The sequence below is a fragment of the Marmota monax genome, unplaced genomic scaffold (genome assembly GCF_021218885.2).
Source record: "Marmota monax isolate L192 unplaced genomic scaffold, Marmota_monax_Labrador192_F-V1.1 WCK01_AAM20220418_F8-fsc00061, whole genome shotgun sequence".
In the NCBI taxonomy this organism is placed as follows: domain Eukaryota; kingdom Metazoa; phylum Chordata; class Mammalia; order Rodentia; family Sciuridae; genus Marmota; species Marmota monax.
In genome coordinates, this window is record NW_026695230.1 from 9,880,720 (window position 1) to 9,902,500 (window position 21,781).

At 33.3% G+C, this 21,781-nt stretch overlaps 1 protein-coding gene across 27 annotated transcripts in view; it reads left to right on the top strand.

Annotated features, from left to right (window-relative positions):
- Sox6 (SRY-box transcription factor 6) overlaps positions 1–21,781 on the top strand; it is a 612,624-nt gene that overhangs the window by 214,114 nt on the left and 376,729 nt on the right. Inside the window, exon 1 of one of the 27 annotated variants that reach the window (XM_058576995.1) lies at positions 5,594–6,637. The exons of the other annotated variants lie outside the window; for them this stretch is intronic. The gene's annotated coding sequence lies outside the window, so the exon portion shown is untranslated. Of the gene's footprint in view, positions 1–5,593; positions 6,638–21,781 lie in introns of those variants that run through there. 27 annotated transcript variants of the gene reach the window in all.

Genomic DNA, 21,781 nt, shown 5'->3' on the forward strand with positions numbered 1-21,781 from the left:
CCTGAGATATCCAGAGAGCTTGCAGTTAATAAGTAAAATAAAAAAGTATTTTGATAGGCAAAGACTTTTGCTTTTTAAGACTTTTGTTTTTCTTTTATAATGACCAACTGTGAGAACTGGCTTATTATAATAGTGATTTATTATTTTGGTTAATAATGTTGACTTAGAGAAAAAAATTAGCAGACTCTTATTAGAATATATAATGCTTTTTTTTCATTACCTTAACAAACATATTTGGAAATAGCATACCACCTTGGTATCACTCACTCTCAGGTAATTTTATGTTTAAGTATTTATTTTTAAAATTTAGCATTGTGTCTGTGTGTACCTGTACACATATGTGTGGGTATATGTTTGAGTTGGAGCAGAGCTGGTGACAGCACATGAAATTTTAAGGGGTTGAAAATTCAGTGAAAGTTGATGTAGGGGATTGGAATGCTGCACTGAAAAATAAAAGGTTTCAAATATGTTTTCTCCCTCAGTGGGAAAAATGAAACCTACTGTATTAGGAATATTTCTATTAAGAGTATGTAAAAACATAATATTAAAAATTATAAGGACAAACAAACATTTTAGAGACAGAAAAAGAAAATGTATATGGTTTTGAAAAGTGAAGCACTTTTTTAAAAACATAATTTCAAGCATAGAGTCCAATTGGGATAAAATTTTAACAGAGCAGGCTGTGCCATTTATAGATTACAACACTTCTAATTTTCTCAGTGTTACAAAGTGTTATTTTGATAAAGAATTTGTTGATGCTATATCAGTTTCTCCATGTGGAGAAGTGCTGTTGGGTGATTAGTTAGGCTTGAGGCTTGCAGCCAAAATTCAAAAATTTGGTTTCCAGTTTGCAATAGGAAAAAGCTGCTAAGTTTTCCTGAGCCTTGATTTCCTATAAAAGAAATCCTTCACTATCAAGGAGGTCAGCTCATTTTCTTCTTTTGCTTTCCTTCTTTTAAATTTATTTATTTTTTGTCTCATATTATTCCCATTTTCACCTATGGTTAATTAAATAAATACTATTGTTGAAGGTACTTCAAGTTTTTTATTAATTTTGTAACATGAAAATTCTTTACATTTGCATAAATTTCTACTATAACTTTAAAGCTGAAGAATCTACTTTTTTTTTACTGCAAGCTTAAAATCAAGGAATCTAAAATTTGGAGAAATTATTTGATTTGCTCAGGATTACATGTTTAGGAATCAGGGGTAGAACTTTTAGCAATGCCACGCTGACAAATAATTGATATCTGTTCTTTATTTTTGTCTTTCAGTGTTGATTACCAGTCTCAGCATATTCATATTTATCAACGGTTGAGTCACTTTGCAATTGTCTTATTTTAGTACATCTACCTATCTGCTAGTAGATGGACTCAAATAAATATGACTTGCCTGATTGCTTTTTAAACCTCATTTGCAGTTTGATGTAGTTAGTATACTTAAGTTTTCCTCACTTTAAAGTTTCTGATTAGACAGAATATACTAATACATTCCTTAGGAAAACCTCTATTTTTTGGTATCTGTTTTGGCAATGTGAAGTCAATATGTTATTTTCTACTTTTAGTCATAATTATGGGCTTGTTAAACAATTATGTGATAGAATGGGTTTAGAGAAAATCGCAATATATATAGTCTTTCTCTTTCCTTTTCTTTCTCATTGGGAAAAAAAAACTGTGATTATTGTAGAAAATCAAGAACTATAAAAATATAATTTTTAAATTTCAATCTTCAATATTTTGATGTGTGATATGCAGTTAGGATATAAAGAACCAATTATTCCAACCATAATACTAATGTTATGCATTTTCAGATATAATTCTCATAGATTAAATTCTCAGATATATTTGGTTCTGTTTTTTACCTTCTTTTATTTAATTGATCTGCCTATTCATTTGGCAAACTTTGTGTGTGTGTGTGTGTGTGTGTGTGTGCGCGCGCGCGTGTGCTACTGAGTATTAGACCCAGGCCCTCCTACTTGCTGGACAAGTGCTGTATCACTGAGCTACACACCCCCTTTCTAAAATTTCATTTGGGTTGTGACTTTTTTAACTGATGCATGCATGTATTTTGCATTATCATTTTATCATTTATTTATAATTTTAACTAGTCTACAATGTGTAGCTTCAGTAGGTACTCAATATATGTATTTGTTGAAGAAACATTGTATCAATATTAGCTATTTGAATATTAAGGAAATTTTTATTTTTTCTCTATTGTGGCAATTCTTTGGTGAACATATTTAACATATAAGTTTTTGAATATCACTGATTGCTTCACTGATTGATTTGAATAAATTCTTAGATATTTAAAATCTAGTTGAGTACCGTGGCTCATGCCTGTAGTCCCAGCTACTTGGGAGGCTGAGGCAGGAGGATCACTTGAGCTCAAGAGCTCAAATGCTCAAGAGTTAAGTAAAACAAAAACAAAACAAAACAATTCAAACAGTATTTTTAATGATTTTGATCCATACTGCCAAATTACATCCCTGAAAGAATGCATCAATTTATCCTCCTCCTAAGAGTTTGAAACATAGGGCCTTGATCATTTCTTGTTTGTCTTTCCATTGTAAATTGCAGTACCAATTTCTAACGAGTCCGAAATTAATAGTTCATGGTAAAAGAAACATTTTTGTTTTTTTAATTTTTTAAACGTTTGCAAAGTTTGAAGGAGGAAGAAAGTTCATCAAACTTACTGAATTTATAGTGCAACCATAGTTTCTGTGCTATAGATATTAAAATAACCAATGGCGATGTTATTCCACATACTTGGGCAAGTCACATGTTCAGGGGACCAGATGATGATAATAATAATGATAATAATAAAAAGAAAGCAATAGACATTATTTTAGGATAATGTCTTCAGGTGATTATTTTTCACATCTTAAATTGTTTTTTCTTCTTTGTACTATGAAATCACTTGTTATCTTCTGAGAAAAACATGCTGATTGCTTATGTAGTTTTCATGTCTTTTCATGATTAAAATATTTCACTTGGTATGAACGACCTCACTTCTGTGATCAGGTAGCAATTTTTTGGTGAAGGAAAAATTAATGCTTATTTCATTTTGTCTTTGCAAACTTGCAACCGAGATTTAAACAGAAAAGTAAATTAATATTCGAGTTTTGAGTTTTTGTACAGCAAGAAGCCAATAAATATCCTGGTTCCTTTAGTTTTATTGACCAATTTATTTGCTTTTTATTATTCCTTTTTGTTTCTCTTTTAATAATATATATATATATATATATATATATATATATATATATATATATATACACACTATAAAAAGAGAATAGAGTGGGACATGGTGGTATACACTTATAATCCCAGCAGCTTTCGAGGCTGAGGCAGGAGGATCACAAGTTCAAAGCCAGCCTCAGCAATTTAGTGAGGTCCTAAGCAACTTAGTGAGACCCTATTGCAAAATAAAATAAGAAGAAGAAGAAGGAGGAGAAGGAGGAGGAGGAGGAGGAGGAGGCGGCTGCTGGGGATTTGGCTCAGTGGCTAAGTGCCCTGGTACCAAAAAAAAAAAAAAAAAAAGAATAGAATAGGTCTTAATCTTGATGGTATAGTTATTAAAAAGTGACATCTTCTTTGCCTAGAAACAAATATCATATTTAATAATTAACAACTTGACTTTTTTAAAATGAAAGATTACTTTGTAGATTGCTTTATGAGATTTAGCTTCCTGGAGAACTGGAGAAGCTCCCCTAAGTATTTCCTTCTTTTTTCATTTTCTTTTTGTCTTTTCTCCTCCTACTTTGTCCTTCTCCCTGTCTCTTCCCATCCTTTCATTTTCTTCTTCCTATCAAGGTTAAGTTTAGTGAATATTTTAAAAAGATACAACATTTAACATCTGGGATGTTGCATCATCAGCACTGTAGGTTTTCCCCATTTTCAACAGTTGCCTAGAGGTTTAAGTTGGTGCTGGGTCTGCAGAATGTAGTCAGGAGTTTCAGAGATGACCATGAGGAATTATTTCCTCATTTTCTTCACTTTAACCTCATATAGATCACATGAAACTCTTACTGTTAGTAATAGTGCTATGTTTTTAAAATCCAACTTTCATGTTTCCCCTTCCCATGTTCTTAGTACCTATCATTTGAATGATCACTTAAAGGCAAGAGTGTAAAGAGGCGTGGTTGAAGGATTTCATTTATAACTTTAGCTAACTCTATAAACATGCATGGATTGTGTCTTGAGGATTAGTACAACAATTTTCTAGTTCTGGGATGACATTCCCTTGGCAGCCAGTATGTTTCTACCTTGGATGCCTTTCTCTCTATTTCTACTCTCATATCTACTTCCATCCCTTCTCAGTCTTTTGGAATGCCAATTTATTCTAATATTGATTTTAGGCCAAAATAATTCAGAAGGTATAGATCCAGGCAGGAAAATATCACATTAGGTATACCAGAACTATAGATAAATTATTTGGGGTTACACAAATTAAAAAAAAAATCCTATTTACATTAACTCTTCAGTTGCCTCCATTACTGTGATCAAATAATATTCACCACTAGAAATAGGCAATTCTAGACTTTTAGTAAGTTCTTTAGGACTAAGGACATTTCTTTTCTATTTTCTGTACAATTCTTAGTACTTTGCAATTTATAAAACTGGATTCTAGTCTCATATTTTTAGTGTTTTGGAGTTTGGAAAACTGGGTTCTAATCCTAACTCTGGTACTAATTAGTAACCAGTTCTTCAAATTTGAACAAGTTGTTTAAGCTCTCTAGGCTTCACTTTGCTTTCCATTGTAGCAACCTCTGATTCAGTGAGGCAAATAGTTTAATCTCAGTTGGATTAACTTTGATCCAAGAGGAAGATGGCATTACCATGTTGGATCAGGTGTTAGAATATTAATTGGTGCAGTTTATAACATTTGAGAAGATTTTTGGAAATGTTAGTTAAAAATGGTGAACATTTCAATTTGTAAATTGATATAATTATATTATTTATATATTATTCCTATTTCTCATGTAAAACCTAAGGGCAACAATTAGCTTTTGAAGTTCCAGTACTTATTTTGAAGTTTCATTCTTAAAATTACTAATAGTTTTAGTGTTGCATTAAGTTTGAGTTAAATTCTGTGATTTTTTACTATGGTAAAAAACAATGGATATAAAAGATGGAGACATAGTAATTACAAAAATAGAGAATGGAGAAAATGTGAATAAGAATATGAATATGAAAGGAATAAAAATAAATATGGTCATTCTTTTTAAGTATTTGTCTGACCTTTAAACATTATTTTATTTTCCAGTTTCTTAGATTTAGCAGGGACAAAGCATTACCCAAGAATAGAGGATACAGCATAGACTGTCTCAATTTATGACAGGGTATAATTCTTTTGGTATGTTAATTTGTTTTATTCTTTTGCATTGCAAAGAAACTCCTCAGTTGCTTTCTTTTTAAAAATACTTATTTTTAGTGGTAGTTGGATACAATACCTTTATAATATTTATTTATTTTTATATGGTGCTGAGGATCGAACCCAGGGCCTCGCATGTGCTAGGTGAGCACTCTACTGCTGAGCCACAACTCCAGCCCCTCCTCACTTGTTTTTGAATTTTTAATTATTTAAAATACTTTAATTGTCTTATGACACATGTTTAAGCAGAGGCTGGGAAATCAGTCTTTTAAAGTTTTAAAGAGAAAATGATGAAGATATTGATATAAAATTATAATTTATCTGCTTTAAAATGCATTCTACACTTTATATTTGACACATGACTTATAATGCTGTAAAAGTTAATTTTTGGAATTAGTTTGAGATGAATTGTCATAAGTTTACCTGAATATCCACTTAGAATGCAGAAATGTTAGAAAATTTGCAGGCCTGTGAATTAGTCATAGCAGAACTGAGAGTACCTATGTGACATATTTAGTGAAGATTCTGATGAACTGAAAAAAAATTGAGTCCTGGACAATGAAAATATTCTGAATAGGCTTTACAGATATTTCCGATGTTTTTGGTAGGGAGTTTTCTAAGAGTAAATTCTCAGCTGTGTGAATATGCAGTCCAGGATGTTCCAAATTATGAAGAAATACAAAGGGAGGTCAGAAAAGGAAAGATTTGATTTTGTGATTTAAGTCCATATGATGTAGTATAATTGTGTGAGATGATATCTATATAGAAGTTGGAGTAGTTGTTCTGAATTAAACATGAGTCAAAGCACAGTCCTGAGTATTTATTAAATATACCAATGGCTCAGTGGCTGTATTAATCAAGATAAAGAGGTACATTCGCTCGCTCCTATCTTCCTTCTTTTCTTTTTCTTACCTTCCTTTCTTCCTGCCTTCATTCCTTTAGCATGGTTATGATTTAATAATATCTAATTTAATAATATCTAGGATATGTTATATGTATATTATGTATAAACATGCATATACTATATGTGCATTTATATAGTATATTCATTGCACACTTTCATTCTTAAGATTACAGTTAAGCACATATAAAACATAAAACCACAAACTGTTGCTATAGAAGTTGGGTAATTTCTTGGTCTGATTGTACTCTAGAAATTATAGAAACCCATCAATTAAATTCTTAGGTATAATATCATTTACTTCCAAGGTTCACTATTTCCAGAGCAGTAGGAGGAGATGTTGCAGATGACAAGAACTACCTAACAGTAAGATTTTAAATTTATTTGGGAGTGAATGAGCAAAACAAAGAAAGGAGTTAGACCTAAGGGAAAAGAACAAAGTATAAAAGGAAGAGTGGATTAAATATCTGTTTTGGGCATGTGTCTAGAATTTATTTCTTTATATGTTGTAGAAATACAGAACTTTGTATTATGATCTGTCTTTTGTGGTTCTTATTCTGCTTTTGAATAATGAAACGATGTTAGGGACATAAACTCAAACAGTTTTATGATGAAATCTTATTTACTTTTTTTCACTGGTACTCAAGAGATGTTCACACATTCACATACTAACACGCTTTTGTGAATAACATTCTACAAAATAGTGTTTTAACCTCTTGATTTATACATCCACAATGAAACTACATTTGTGAAGAGTTCTCAAAAAGTGGTTATATCAGTATACAAGCATGACAAATTTCAAATATAGTTACATTAACTAATGTGAGTTTTTATAGCATCAGGAAAAAATGAAATGCCTTCAAAGTGAGGGTTCATAGTAAATGAAAACATTTTATGTAGTAGAATCTTAAAGTTCTTCTCTGAGGATCAATTATTCCATCCAAGTATTTAGCAACTACTAGTAAATGTCAAATTTATTCAACTACTCCATCTCTGTCAACATTTTGAAGATTGTTGATGATGATCATCTTTGCCTTTATTTTAATTCTTCTGCAGTTCCCTTCCTGTGAAAGTCTAGTGTTTAAGCTTCTTGTGACCAGTGGTTAACTGTATACTTCCTTTGGGGTCAGTTATTGTCCTTACTTAGCTGGGTTTATCTTTGGGTGATCTTTTGGTGTAGTATCTTTTCCAACAAAGTTCCACTCTTAGTTGTCAACTCAAGATTTGCTTAGTGTTTTGTTCTCTCTTAAGAAGCAGACAGATGTGACTGGTCTCAATTTTAAACCCTGCCATCTGTCTCTACTTTCCCTCTGTTTTCTTTTCTTTATATGTCATTAATTTATCATTATTTATTTTCTGCTAGAAAATCCACTTATCTCTACTGTGCAATTTTAAAAAGGTCTTATACTTTATGGCAGGTTAGAATCACATAGTGTGATGAGGGGACAGAGCCAACAAACTTGCTTTCCTTAAGTCCTGTATTATTTATTCTGGTCATCTTGAGTAACCTGACTTTAGAAATTTATATTTTTACTACATTTAATCATTAATCAATAAACTAATCAATTACTTATTAAAGTAAAAAAAAAGATTCTTGCCTTCAGTAAGCTTATAATATAAACCAGTGAAGGCAGTATAAAATGCTGAAAGCTTGCCATTCAACAAATATTAATGCCTTGTATAATAATAATAGCTAAGGTATACTGATGATTATGAACCAGGCACCATGCTAAAATGTTTTAGATATATTACATAATCAAATATTTTACATCATTTCTATGAGCTAAGTTTTAAAAAAATTTCATAGTTGTAGATGGACACAGTACCTTTATTTTATTTATTTATTTTTTATGTGATGTTGAGAATAGAACCCAGTGTCTCACATGTGCTAAGCAAGTGCTTTGCCACTGAGCTATGAGCCCAGCCTCTCTGAACTAAGTTTTATTATGATGATTTTTATAGTGAAAAATATGAGTCACAGAGGTCACTTGCCCAGGGTCACAGCATTAGTAGTATAGGGATTAATAAAACCAAGAAGGCTGACTCTTAAACATTATGCTAGAGAGCCCCCATATATAGTATGGTAGGATTATAGATTTGAGATTGATAGAAAAGCAAAAATAATTTTCATTGCCAATAGAGTTTGTAATATAATTTTGCTTTTCAGAATAACATCAAGATCATGTATATATAGTATATATATGCATACACACATACAACATATGTTACACAGTATTTCTGTGTGTGAATATATTCACTTTTTCATTCATTTGTGCTTTGGAGTTTAGAGTTAAGTGTTTCCTGAGCACATATTATGTGCCAGCACCATCTGGGCATTGGAGATACATCGGTGAACAAAACAGAAATTCCTGACCTCAAAGAGCTTACATTCTAGTGGAGGGAAACAGGCAATATGTATAAAAGGGACCTCACCAAATAAGTTATTATGTCATAGCAAGTTATATGAAAAATGCTGTGAAGAAAAAAAAGAAAGACAAAAAAGGAGGAATAAGAGGTGCTCAGGGTGGAGGTATGTCCAATTTAAAACAGGATGATCAGGAAAGGTTATCAATGAGATGAAATATTTTGCTCAAAGACTTGTAGTAATAGAAAGGGAACCAAGCAGATATCTGGGGGAAGAGTATTCCAGACAGAGGTAGCAGTCACTGAAAAGATTTTGAAGTGGAAATGTACTAGGCATGTTCAAGGAACAGGAATGACACAGGAGAGGGTAAAGAAAAGTGAGTGAAGGGGAAATGTTAGGAGATGAAGTCAGGAGGTAACAGGCCAGATTTAGTACAGACTTGTTAGTCATTGTGAGGATTTTTGCTTTTACTGTTTAGTTTGATGGGGAGCCATTGGAACATTTTGAGCAAATAAGTGATATGATCTGACTTATGTTTTTAAAAGGACCACTTTGATTGTTGCTAGGAACAAAATGTAAGGGCAAGAGAGTGGAAAAGGGTGACCACAGAGGCTGTAATCTAGGTGAGAGTTCTTGGTGGCTTGCAATAATAAGTGCAGGTGGTGAGAAGTATTTATGTTCTAAATATATATTGAAGGAAAAACAAATAAGATTTTCTTACAGACTGTATTAGGAAGATGAGAGAAAGAGAAGAGTCAAGAATGACTTGACTCAAGAATACAAGTAACAATAAATGTTGATAAGCTTGTGGGAAAAATTCACACTTATATATTGTTGGTGGGACTGCAAATTGGTGCAACCACTCTGGAAAGCAGTATGGAGAGTCCTCATAAAACTAGGAATGGAACCACCATTTGACCCATTTATCCCATTCCTTAGTATATATCATAAGGATTTCAAATCAGCATGCTACAGTGATGCAGCCACATCAATGTTTATAGCAACACAATTCACAATAGCTAATCTATGGAGCCGACCTAGATGCTCTGCCAGAAATTAATGGGTAAAGATGTTGTGGTATATGTACACAATGGGATATTACTCAGTCAAATGTCAAAATGACTTTATGACATTTGTCAGTAAATGGGTGGATCTGGAGACTGTCATGCTAAGTGAATTAAGCCAATCCCAAAAAACCAAAGGTCAGCTGTTTTTGCTGATATGTGGAAGCTAAACTACAATAAAGAGGGGAGGGGAAGAAGAGAGGAGGATTAGACAAAGGGAATGAAGGGAAGGGAAGATGGATAGGAATAGGAAAGACAGTAGAATGAATCAAACATAATTTTCCTATATACATATAAAAACACCTAAGTGAATCTCACCATCATGTACATCCACAAGAAGGGGTCCTAATTAGAATAAGATATGTCCCAGGCTTGTATAATTTTATCTGAATGGATTCTACTGTCATGCATAAAAAAACCAATAAAAATAAAGAACAAAGAGAGCTTATAAATAATTTTTGATTCTTTTCCTCAAAACAGTTATTAACTCAATGTTCTATATATTGAGATGAATTGGAATGCTCACAGTAAACACATATGTCAAAATTCAGTGAATGAACACTTGATTTGTGCATTTTATTACATGCATTTTTAAAAAAATAATTGAAACAAATATTAAAATATAATTAATAATATATAAGAAGAAATATTCAGGAAGAATTTTTGCATGTCTAAAAGTCACTTTGCAAAGCACCAGAAACACAAATGGATAGCTATATGATAAAGGAAGCATTGTAAAATTGTAATGGTAGAATCCAGGTGAGGGGATTTCATTCTATAAATCTTTAAAGTTTGCTATATAATTGAAAGTTTTCATAATAAAATGCTAGGGAAGACAGTCTGCAACTAAATACGACTAATTTTCAAAGTGTTTCTGTTTGGGGGAAAGTTTTTTTGTTCAATTTAAATTTAAAATTTTGTATAATTGGACTAATGACATATGAAATTAATGGAAATCTTGTATTCTGTTTCTCTAGAATTAATTTTAAAGGAGTTTTTATATTAAAATAACCAAGAATGATCTGAGAAACAACAACAAAAAAGAATGACTCAAGGTTTTTGGCTGAGAAGCTAAGGATGGAATTGCCATTAAGCAAGTTGGGAAAGGTTTGGAAGGAACAGATTTTAGAGGAAATATCAGGAACTCCGTTTAGACATGTTAAGTTTTAGATTTATGTTGGACACCCAAATGGGCATTAGAGAGAAGAGGATTTAAGATGAAAATTTATGACTCTGAGAGAGGGTATGGGTATGAACATAGTGCAGCCTTCCCTTGGTATCTGTGGGGGATTGTTTCTAAGACACCCTGCAGATACCAAAGTCTGTGGATGCTTAAGTCCCTTATATAATAAAACAGTATAATTTTGGATATAACATATGCACAGCCTCCTGTGTATTTTCAATCATTTCTAGATTACTTATTATAGCTAGCAATGTAAATGTGATGTAAGTAGCTGCTGTATTGTTTAGGGAAAAATGACAAGAAAAATGGTGTATATGTTTAGTAAAACCTTTGCAGGTCTACATTTTTAATCCATGATTGGTTGAATCTGTGTATGCAGAAACCATGGTCTGACAGTATTTCTGGATCTCAATCCAAAGATCTTTTTCTCATCCTTTGTGTATGATATTATAAAAAAATCTGAATGATATTAAATTATGGGTGATGAAAATATAAATTTATACTCTTGTCAATATTTTTTTGTCTGCCCAAAGTATTATACTGTACCAAATACAGTCATATCCAATCAGAACAATGAATGCAAGTACTTAAAATGGGCGGGGTTTAATTGAAAGAATTTAAAAAATAATTTTAGTTGTCAATAAATGTTTATTTTATTTATATGTGGTGCTGAGAATCAAACACAGTGCCTCATGCATGCTAGGCAAGTACTCTACCACTGAGCCACAATCCCAGCTCTAATTGAAGGAATTTGTTGCACAGACATTGGAAGGTGAAAAAAGCAAAAGAGGAAGCTGAAATAACCCAAATATTAATAACTGTAAGGAGCAACGAGTCATGAGGTGAATGAAAAAAAAAACCCTCAAAACAGGAGAAATTGTATTCCTTAAACCTGGGAGCGTAGAAAAGCTTGTAATTGGTGATTGGGCTTTTAGGGAGAGGATATGCTGTGTAACTGCTGCTCAGACCACTGAGGTGAATGTGGCATGGCTTATGCAATAATAATCACTGAGAGGATTGTGGCCAGCCGGTACTGATATTTCTGAGGGGCTTAGGCAACTGGTGTTGGGGGTGCTCCAATGGAAATTTGAAATGGTGCAATCGTAGTGTCTTTGCTGCTGCAGGAGCTAGAAAAAGGAAGTCTCTTTTCTCTTTCACAAGTCATTCTCATTGGCAGAACCTAACAGGAAGCCAGCTGACAATGAAACCTGGGAAATACAGTGCCACAGCATGGTAAAGCAGAGGACTGAAGTGTGACATAGGAGTCAAGAAAATTAGTCAATACTGGCACATTTTTTGTGAATATTAAGATATTAATAAAATCTGGAGATCTAATTTCATTGAGATGTTCAGTAAAGTGGTGCACTTTATATTTTAAGACATAGTGTTTTGATTATTAAAAAATGGGAAAAAGTATTCTGTGTTGAAGAGACAAGAACTGATTAATTTTAAGAAAATATTATTTTGCATTTTTTACAGTAACCATCCTAATGTTCATGAAATTGTACCTCTTTGTTTTGATTTGCCCAATGACAAATAATCTTGGTTATTTTTCACATTTATTGCCATTTGTATATGATCTTTGGAGACATATATATTCAAATCCTTTGTCCATTGATGAATTGGGTTGTTTTGTTGTTGTTGAATTGAAGCATTTGTCTATATATTATGGATATTAATATCTTGTTATGTGATATATAAATATTCTCTTCCATTCTATGGGTTATCTTTTCAATCTGTTGATGATGTCCTTTGATGCACAAAATTTTTAATTGGATGAAGTTCAATTTATCTATTTTTATTTGTTACTTGTTCTAACTTAGTTATTTTTGTGTCATATCCAAGACATTTTTACAAATTTAGCGTCATCAAAATTTTCCTGTTTTCTTCAAAAAGTGTTATATTTTAGGTTTCAAGTTTAGTTTTTGGTCCATTTGAGCTTAACTTTTGTATTTAGTGTAAAGAGAAGGTTCAACTTCATTTTTTTTTGTGTGTGTGAATGTACCCAGTTTTCCAAGAACTATTTCTAGAAATGACATCTCTTCACTTTTTAAATCTAATTTTTAATAAATCTAGATTTGAGGAAAAATGGACTAGACACTTCGAGTTTATAGCCAGTTTCTAGTATTAGTGTTCTTTTTGTTTTGTCTCTGTTGCTTGCTATATTCGTATAACATAATGAAAGTACTAGTTAAATGAAGAATTATTTGTGGTAGACAGAAGAATAAAATTGTTTTAGATTTAACACTTTTCTAGGAAAATTACTTATAAAGTGCATAGACTTTATGTTTGTGTACATATATTACTATGATATGCTAGATAATGATTTATTTTTATGCTAATATTGTGTTTAGTCTCTTGGATATTTTGGCCACTTTAACTTTTTATTCACATTGTTGTGACCATAAACTTTTAGAATTTGTTAATCACTCCTTTCATTTTATGGTGTATTTAAGCTGTGGTGTAATTAAGCTGAGGATGACATTAAAAGGTAAATTCCAAGGAGATTGGTAATTGCTGAAAGAGTTATTTGGTAGAAATCTCACTTCACTGGACTATTCTCTTTCATCCTTTTGCCTCATACTATGGGTACACATTATTCTCTGTAGTTTGAGAGCATGTTCTTTCCTTTAAGCCCCAGGGAAGAAAATGTGGTTGCATTGTGTCATAACTTTGTGAATGATGTGGGACATCAGTGGCATCATTAGGTATCTCAGTAGAAAGCTTATTGTCTCTTTTAGCTTGTGATGAATGTAGCATGCTGTGATGCAAGGTACATTTAAAATAGTGCTCTTTCTTTTGTTGTTCTTTCCTAGTTCTTATCTTGGGCCAAATGGAGAAGTGAAGGTATCTTCAGTCTGAAAGTGATAATTCCAATAAAAATGATAGTATACTTCAGATAAGAAACTTTACATCTGTTTCAGAAACAAAATAAAGCAAAACCAAAATCAGAACACACTTAGAGGCAAAATGTTCTTCAGCAAAAATTCAAACTAGGTTTCAAACTAAGGAGCTAGATTACAGATTCATAATTTATTACTATTACACTTAAAAAGGCTTTGCTTTGGATAAACTAGTTATTCTAGAAAATGTCTGTTGCCTGCACTATCTATGTAAGTAGCCATCTTTAGAGGAATTTTTGAATATTTAATTTCTGCTTTCCCAATAGGGTCCATTCACTTTGATGAGACCTGTAGGTGTTTTGAGTTTTCTGTGCTCTTGCACTTGTCCTTCACTTTTTGCACTTGGGTTACAAATTCATAACCTGGCACTCTCTGTTAAGTATCAAAAGAAATAAAAGAATCAGGGCTGCTGGAGAGTAACTCCATGGTACAGTGCTTGTCCTGGGTTTGATCCTCAGCACGTAAAGCAAAACAAAAGAGAAAATTTGTAAATTATGACACTCATATACATAAGAAATGCTTCAGTGTTAAACAGTGATTCATTTTGCATAGTACATTTTCCTAGCAAATTTGAATTTAGTTCAATGCAGAATAAATTGTGATAGACTGTCAGGTAATTTGTCCTCCATGGCAGCCATTGAATAGTAAAACCTGGAGATTTGGACCTGGATATAAATCTTTGTCCTGCAATTTGATTATTGTAGCCTTTCTCAATATCAGTATTTTGTCTATAAATTGGGGGATACTATTATCTATACTGTTGTAGACTTGGAAGATTGCATCTTTACATCTCTTTCTCTAATTGAAATAGTTCTTTATGTTACAAAACCCAATTCTGTATGTGCTTTGATTCAATTGTATGTAGATAATTTTATAATTTGCTCCTTTTTTCAGGATATCGAGATGTAAAAAGAATAGGGAGCCCTTTCTAAACAGTCCCTGACAGCTGATTAAACATTGTATGGGAGATCTGGAAAACAGGAAAGATGGCAAATGAAATCCTGGTAGAGAGAATAGTCTAATCCCAAAGGACATTTTCAACAATAGTCTGGGCCCTATGCCTAGTACTTGTAGGGGCCTAGGGTAAGAGACTCCTGCCCCTCACTGTACCATTCCCAGAATCTTATTCTTTAATGCTTGGCTTTATTAATAAAGTCATGGCCACTTGTTCAGCTCTGCATATGGTTGGTTGTGATTTCCAGCTGCCCTTTGGGTTAAAGTGTAAACAATGAGTAGATTGTTATATTCTCCTATTAAGCTTAAAGCTGTGATCTCATGTCTGTGCCACATATGTCTGCAACCAGAAATATATCCTTTTCCTGATCTCATGGAAGAGAAGCAGCACTGTGTTTGAAAAGAATCTGAATTCATTAGTCCAAGGCCTTTTTACTTTTCTTTTTATTCAAACCAAAGAACAAAATAAAGGCATAAAAAGTCATGAGCACCATCAATAGAATTTCAACATGACAACAAACAGCATAATATATTGTCAAGATGAACATGTAATCAAGTGAGTGAAATTTCTGTATATTTGGCATTTTCGTAGAAGACAACTGCAGGCAGCAATCCAACAATCCACAGTCAAAACGAAAGCATCACAACACTGGATTTCAAATAAACACAATTGTTGAACTGAGTGACTGAGAAAATACCCATTGACAGAACTGGTTCCTAAACTTTGGCTGGATTGCTAATATGCTGATCAATCAGCACCTAAATTTTTGTTGTATTATGTTGAATCAGGAATGTTATTTTTGTTGTTTTTTTTATAGTACAGATGTTTCAACTGTTTACATTGTGGGAATGCTAAAGAAAACCCTGAAATTCTAAATTCTCTAGAAGAGGAAATTTATGATTAATGATAATTGCCATTTTATATAATATGTCTATCTACATACGTATCTTTGTTTTTCCTTATTCTTCATAGTAATTCTATAGTGGTACTCTCCCCATTGATGAGAAACTGAGGATTAAGGAATTTGAGTAAGTTCAAGATCATAGAGGTTGGATTCATACCTGGAGTTATCTAACTTCAAATTTTTGACATTATTCCTGTGTCATAGTGCTTCTGCTCTTTACTACTGGTTCTACAAGATGGCTTTCTGGTTTCTGAAATACTTAATAATTTGGAGTAATAATCCTAATAGCTAATTGTACTACTTTTCATTTGTATGGTGTTTTATACTTTTAAAATTCATGTTATAGCTGTTAGCTCACGTGCTCTACCTGATTACCTTATATCAGCATAAATGTTTTACAGATGGATAAAATAAACCCAGAGAGGATAAGTGATTTCCCCCATGTCATACAATGTGTTAGTGATAGAACTAGAACAGTTTTACTGTTCTCAGTTTAGTACTCCAATTTAATGTCTAGCACTTCCCTAAGGAGGGACTGGCTTCAGAGTAGAAGAGCTGTGTAAGTGTAGCTTAAGAAAATCTCCCTTCAGCTAGGCCAGTAGGATGAGTCTTTCTTTGCCTGAAAATCCAAGTCTTTGGGCCACTTAACTCCTTTTTGGAAAAATTCACTTGGGAGGAGCTTGTCTTGCAAATCCTGAAATTTTTTTTTAAGAAAAGACTATTAGGATAGGTTATTTTTGTTATGTGTAAAGCTTAGCAAATTCCTGCTGGGGTCATTTAGGCCAGGCTCTTGGTTTAGAAGCTGTTACAAATTGTCTAAATTGGGTGCAATGGTGCACACCTGTAACACCAAGGACTTGGGAGGCTGAAGCAGGAGGATCACAAGTTTGAGGCCATCCTCAGCAACTTAGTGATATCTTGACTCAAAATAAAACAGAGGGGGTGGGGAGGTATCTCAGTGTTGAGCACCCCTGTGTTCAATTCCCAGTACCACAAAGAAGAGAGAAAAGAAAAAGAAAAGAGAAAAAGAGAGAAAGAAAGAAAGAACGAACGAAAGAAAGAAAGAAAGAAAGAAAGAAAGAAAGAAAGAAAGAAAGAAAGAAAGAAAGAAAGAAAGCTTCTAGTTCTACTGGAATAGAGGGTTGGGGTAGGAGGAAAGTGAGCTTTGAAAAATAAAATATCCTTATAGTTAATTTGTTAAGTATTGTAATGTGGCAGTAGCATTATATACTTTCTAAGTGTTGGTGGAAATACAAAAATCATAACAAGTAGTTTCTTCCATTTAGGAACTTTGGAGAGACTATGTGGTACATGGGCTAGGTATGAGAAGACTTAGGCTTTAGTGCCAGATCTGCCATGAGTGAGCTGTGAAACTTTAAGCAAATTTTTACCCTTCTCTGTTTAGCCCTCATCTAAAAAGTGAGAGGGTAGTATTAGATAGCTAGATGATATACACATGAACCTTTATATTTAATTATTTTTATGTGATGCTGAAAATCAAACCCAGGGCCTCACACATGCTAGGCAAGCACTCTAACACTGAGCCACAACCCCAGCCCAAGAACCAGATGATTTTTAATGGTACTTTTATCTGTCAACTCTTTCAAATCTTGTCTTAACCTCAGTTGAATGAAGTGAAGTGTTAAACTGTGTGGTTCTAATAGGTACATACATAAGCAAAGATGCAGAGACTCAATGTTGGGGAGCTCACTTTTGTTAACTGAGATTCTTAAAAATAAGATCTTAAACTATTATAGTGTAAAGTCAGTGTTTAGTTCTTAGCTCTACCATTTAATCATTTATTTAACCATAAGTCACTTATTTAACCAACATGTCTGTTTCTACATCCATAATATAGATTTTTATCTTCATTCACTTAAAAACCTTCCCTGAGCACCAAGCATCATGCTAGATCCTGATGCTATAAGGTGGTTTCTCTCCTTTTGGTGCTCAAGGTATCTAACCACCTGTGACATTTGCAATTTAATCATTTTTTTTCAAATTGTGTGAAATCATAAAATCTTAGACTTGGAAGATATCTTAGATGTGGTTTAATTTGGACTTAGGGTGCAAGTTTGTTAGGACTGAGACTTTATCTTGTTCACTGCCCTATGCCCAGAATTTAGAAGAGTGTCATACATATCCATATTTAAAGAATAAATTAATGAAAAAAGAATGTTAAGAAAAAATATATTTGGGCTAGGTAGAAATTTTAATATCTGGAACCACGTGTTTACATGTTAAATTGGTAATGTGCCAATGCTTATGGACTAGAGATGTGCACAGGGAAATCCTGTGTGACCATTGCCACGCTGACTACTTCTCCAATGAAATGGCTATGTATATGCATGTTGAAAAAGTTTTATATATTGCTTCTGAGAAAGAGTTTATATGCTTGTTGATCTCTGCTCCCCAGAAAATTATAGAACTTAGAAGTAGGCAATTTCCTTTACTATGTGACATAGAATTCTGTAGCCATAGCAAATTTTGGATAGATTCGCCGGTTCTTACTTTTTCTTCCCTCTTCATACCCTAGATCCCTCTTTTCCCTGACCATATATACAGCACAGCAGACAACTCTTCTGTACAATCTTACTATATTTTACTTTCCTCTGGAGAATAATCATGCTGTACTATAAGGGATAATTGCTGTATTTTCAGTGTTCTGTATTTTCTCTGTCTTTCCTTTTGCATTTTTTCTGCATAGAGTCATGGGACTTGTTTCTCATGTGTCCATGATACCACTATGGTGGTACTGTGTTACAGTAATTGGTCCATGAGCTTCAGGGAGGAAAGGACTGAAGTTAGGCGATGGTAGTGATGGAAAGCAATCAGGAGAATTTTTTATTATTATTTCTTATTTTACTTTTAAAGGAGAAAACGTGGAGGTTCCTTAAAAGAGTGGGAGGGATGAGAGAGAGAGAGAGAGAGAGAGAGAGAGAGAGAGAGAGAGAGGGAGAGAGAGAGAGAGAATGAGTCCTGCCCTAAAGCAAGGTTTGGCCATTGTCTGCTGCTATTATTGTTACTTTTCCCTCTCTGTAACAAAAGGGGATCATATTTCTCTTTTCTTCAAGAGAAATCACATGGTAAAAAGGAAGGAGCTTTGTTTCAGAGGACCTGAATTTTACTTCTGGATTCTCCACTTCCTAGTTAAATAACTACGAGAAGTTATTTTCTCTGAGCCTCCTTCATAGATACTGATTTTGTAGAGATGATAATACTACTGAGCTCACCAAATTCCTAAGAAATAATTTAAAGAATTAAGGCCTTGTGAATTTAAATCATGAATTTACATACAAACAAAAATCACTTACCTTTATTTTTTTTAACATCTCTAAATTATTAGAAATTACTTGTTGCTTTTTTAAAGTGGAGCTGTATCTTGAATTTTTCTCCCTGACTTTTGCAACAACTTAATCAAAGTTTAAAAGTTTTGGAAATCAGCATTATCTTCTGAGTTTTCCTGGTGTCTTCATCAGGACATTTTTCTGACACTCTAAACAGCTGTTGTGTGTCAGTCCAGAGGTGGTTGCATTTTGCTAGCTCAGGCTTACATGATTCTGGTGTAGAGTTTCAGTGTCTTTGCTAACAATGGTTTCTCACTCTGAGGTATGCTATGTAATTTAGTGTGAGAGGAAGTTGGCTTGAATGCTTTATGAATCACAGAAACTTGTGCAAAAATAGCATACTTGGCACACTCCAATTTTTTTTAAAAGAGGAATATATCTTGATTTTTTTCTTCTTATTTTCCCAGCAGTTTTATATATGCCGCTCAGATTTTCTACTCTATGCAGACATACTCTTCTTTCTGTATCTTCTCTAGTGTTTATAGCAGAAATTAAGGGCAAGTTTTACCATTTTTTTAAGGTGTGAGAGTTGTTTAATCTTGGAACAACATCTTTTGAGTGAAGATAGTATTATAAATTAGTCAAGGAAATGCTGACTTTGGAGTGAGACTATGTGGACTTGGACAAGACACTTAACTTTTTTATTCCTGTTTCCTCTGCAAAATGGGGATAACAATAGTACCTACATCATTGGATTTCACACACACACACACACACACATTTCTATACATATATATGAGTTAGCTCTTATTATTATTATTGAAATCTTCCTACTGTTAGGTATATTAGAGTCAACATTTTTATTAAACCCTATTATATGCTGTAGTATCTATCAGGTATATTGGAGAAAACAAAGCAGTATGGCATAATTCTTGCCCCCTCCTTGAAACTGAGTTAAAAGTAAGATATATTTGGATGATATAGATTACCTGAGAACCTGCTGTGGGACACTTTCCTGAGTTGGCTAATTTGGGACATAGATCATTAACAAGAGAAAATGAACAAATACAAATCCATCTTGATGAAGTTAAATGCATGTCATACAACTAGTTGCAGTAAGAATGCAATGATAGACCAGTGTTTTCCTGAAAGAATTTTGTGGAGGAGGTAATGTTGAGCATTGAAGGTGAAATATGGAAACATAGAGATGGGTAAAAGGAGTAGGGATTAGGAATGTGCACATCAAAATATAGTGGAAAGGGTATAGCTAAATGAACCTGGGCTTAACCTCTAATACTACCTGTGACTAGCTGTGTGACTTAGGAAAGTCAATTAACCTCCCAAAGCCTCAGTTTTCTCTTCTGTAAAATGGGGACAGTGATGTTTACCTGTAAAAGCAACTAGCAAAGTTTGGCAACCAGTTAACATTTAGTAAGTGATATCATTGGCGTTCAGTATTATTGTTAAAAGCATGGGATTTAAAGTCTAACAAGACTGATTTTAAACTCTCTGTCCTGTTTACTAGTTATAATCATAGCTAAGTTGCTTAACCACTTCTGAACTTCACTTAGCTCATCTGAAAATGGAAGTCAGGAGGTTCATTGCAGAGTCACCTTGAAATTTAGTGAAGTACTATGAAGCATAAATAATGATCTTGACACACATTATGACTCAAGACCATTTCACTGTTATGTTGTTATTTTTATTAGTGCAGCATCTCTCCTTTTCCCCAGATCTTTATCTGGTGATTATTCATATTCTTTCGTCCTTCCCTCTGTTCTTTTCATCAGGCTTCTTTCAATATTTATCACTGATAGTTGTAGAGACTGAAAACAGAGACTTGAAAGAATGTGGAGGTAGAGAGTAACTGGTTAGCACCACATGTCCAGCAGAACACCAAGGACAAGATAAGGAAAGAGCAGCTAAGCACACATAAATATAAATGGCAGGAGCATAAATATATATACAATCTTTTGGGTGAGTTATCGTTACTGATGCTACTAAGGATTTTTTTTCCTGAAGGGGAATTTAGATCGCACTACTCCCTTATTTAAATTTCCTTAGTAGTTTTCTATTTCCAGAGAATAAAATATAAACTATTTTGAACTATTCTAGCTACTATGAATTTCTTCTTCTTGGAATGTGTATCTTCATGCCTTTGCACATCCTATAATATCTCTTCCTTTCATTTCCACCAGACAAACCTCAACTCATACTTTAGGAACCAACTAATGGGACTTCTGCAATGCCTCTGATCCCTCCAAAATGAGTTATTTGCCCTTTCATCTGGGTTTCCACAATATATCTGTCTAGCACCTGATTACTTATATCACCTTGTAATGATTTATTTTCCATTATATTTCTTGCTAGTCTTTGAACTACAGATAGTCCCTCACTTAAAATGGCTCAACTTACGATTTTTTGACTTTACGATGGTACAAAGGTGATATATATTCAGTAGAAATCTTACTTCAAATTTTTATCTTCTTCTAGGCTAGTGATATGTGGCACAATGCTTTCTCATGCTGCGGTGTAGTGGGAAAGAGCTACAATTCCCACTCAGCCACACAATCACGGTGGTGAACTACCACCGTGTTCTATAGTGTACTGTATTGCAAAGTAGTGGTAGGCTAGGTGTATTAAATGCATTTTTGAATGATGTTATTTTCAACTTATGAAGGATTTATCAGGATGTAACCATATCATAAAGCTAGCACCTGTAGTTGATATTACTGTCTTTTATGCCTGTGTATATTTGTCAGTAAGTATAGTATGTGACATGGAGCAGGTTTTTAGTAAATATTTGTAAGCTTAATGAAAGACAACATTAATAAAAGACACAAGACCCA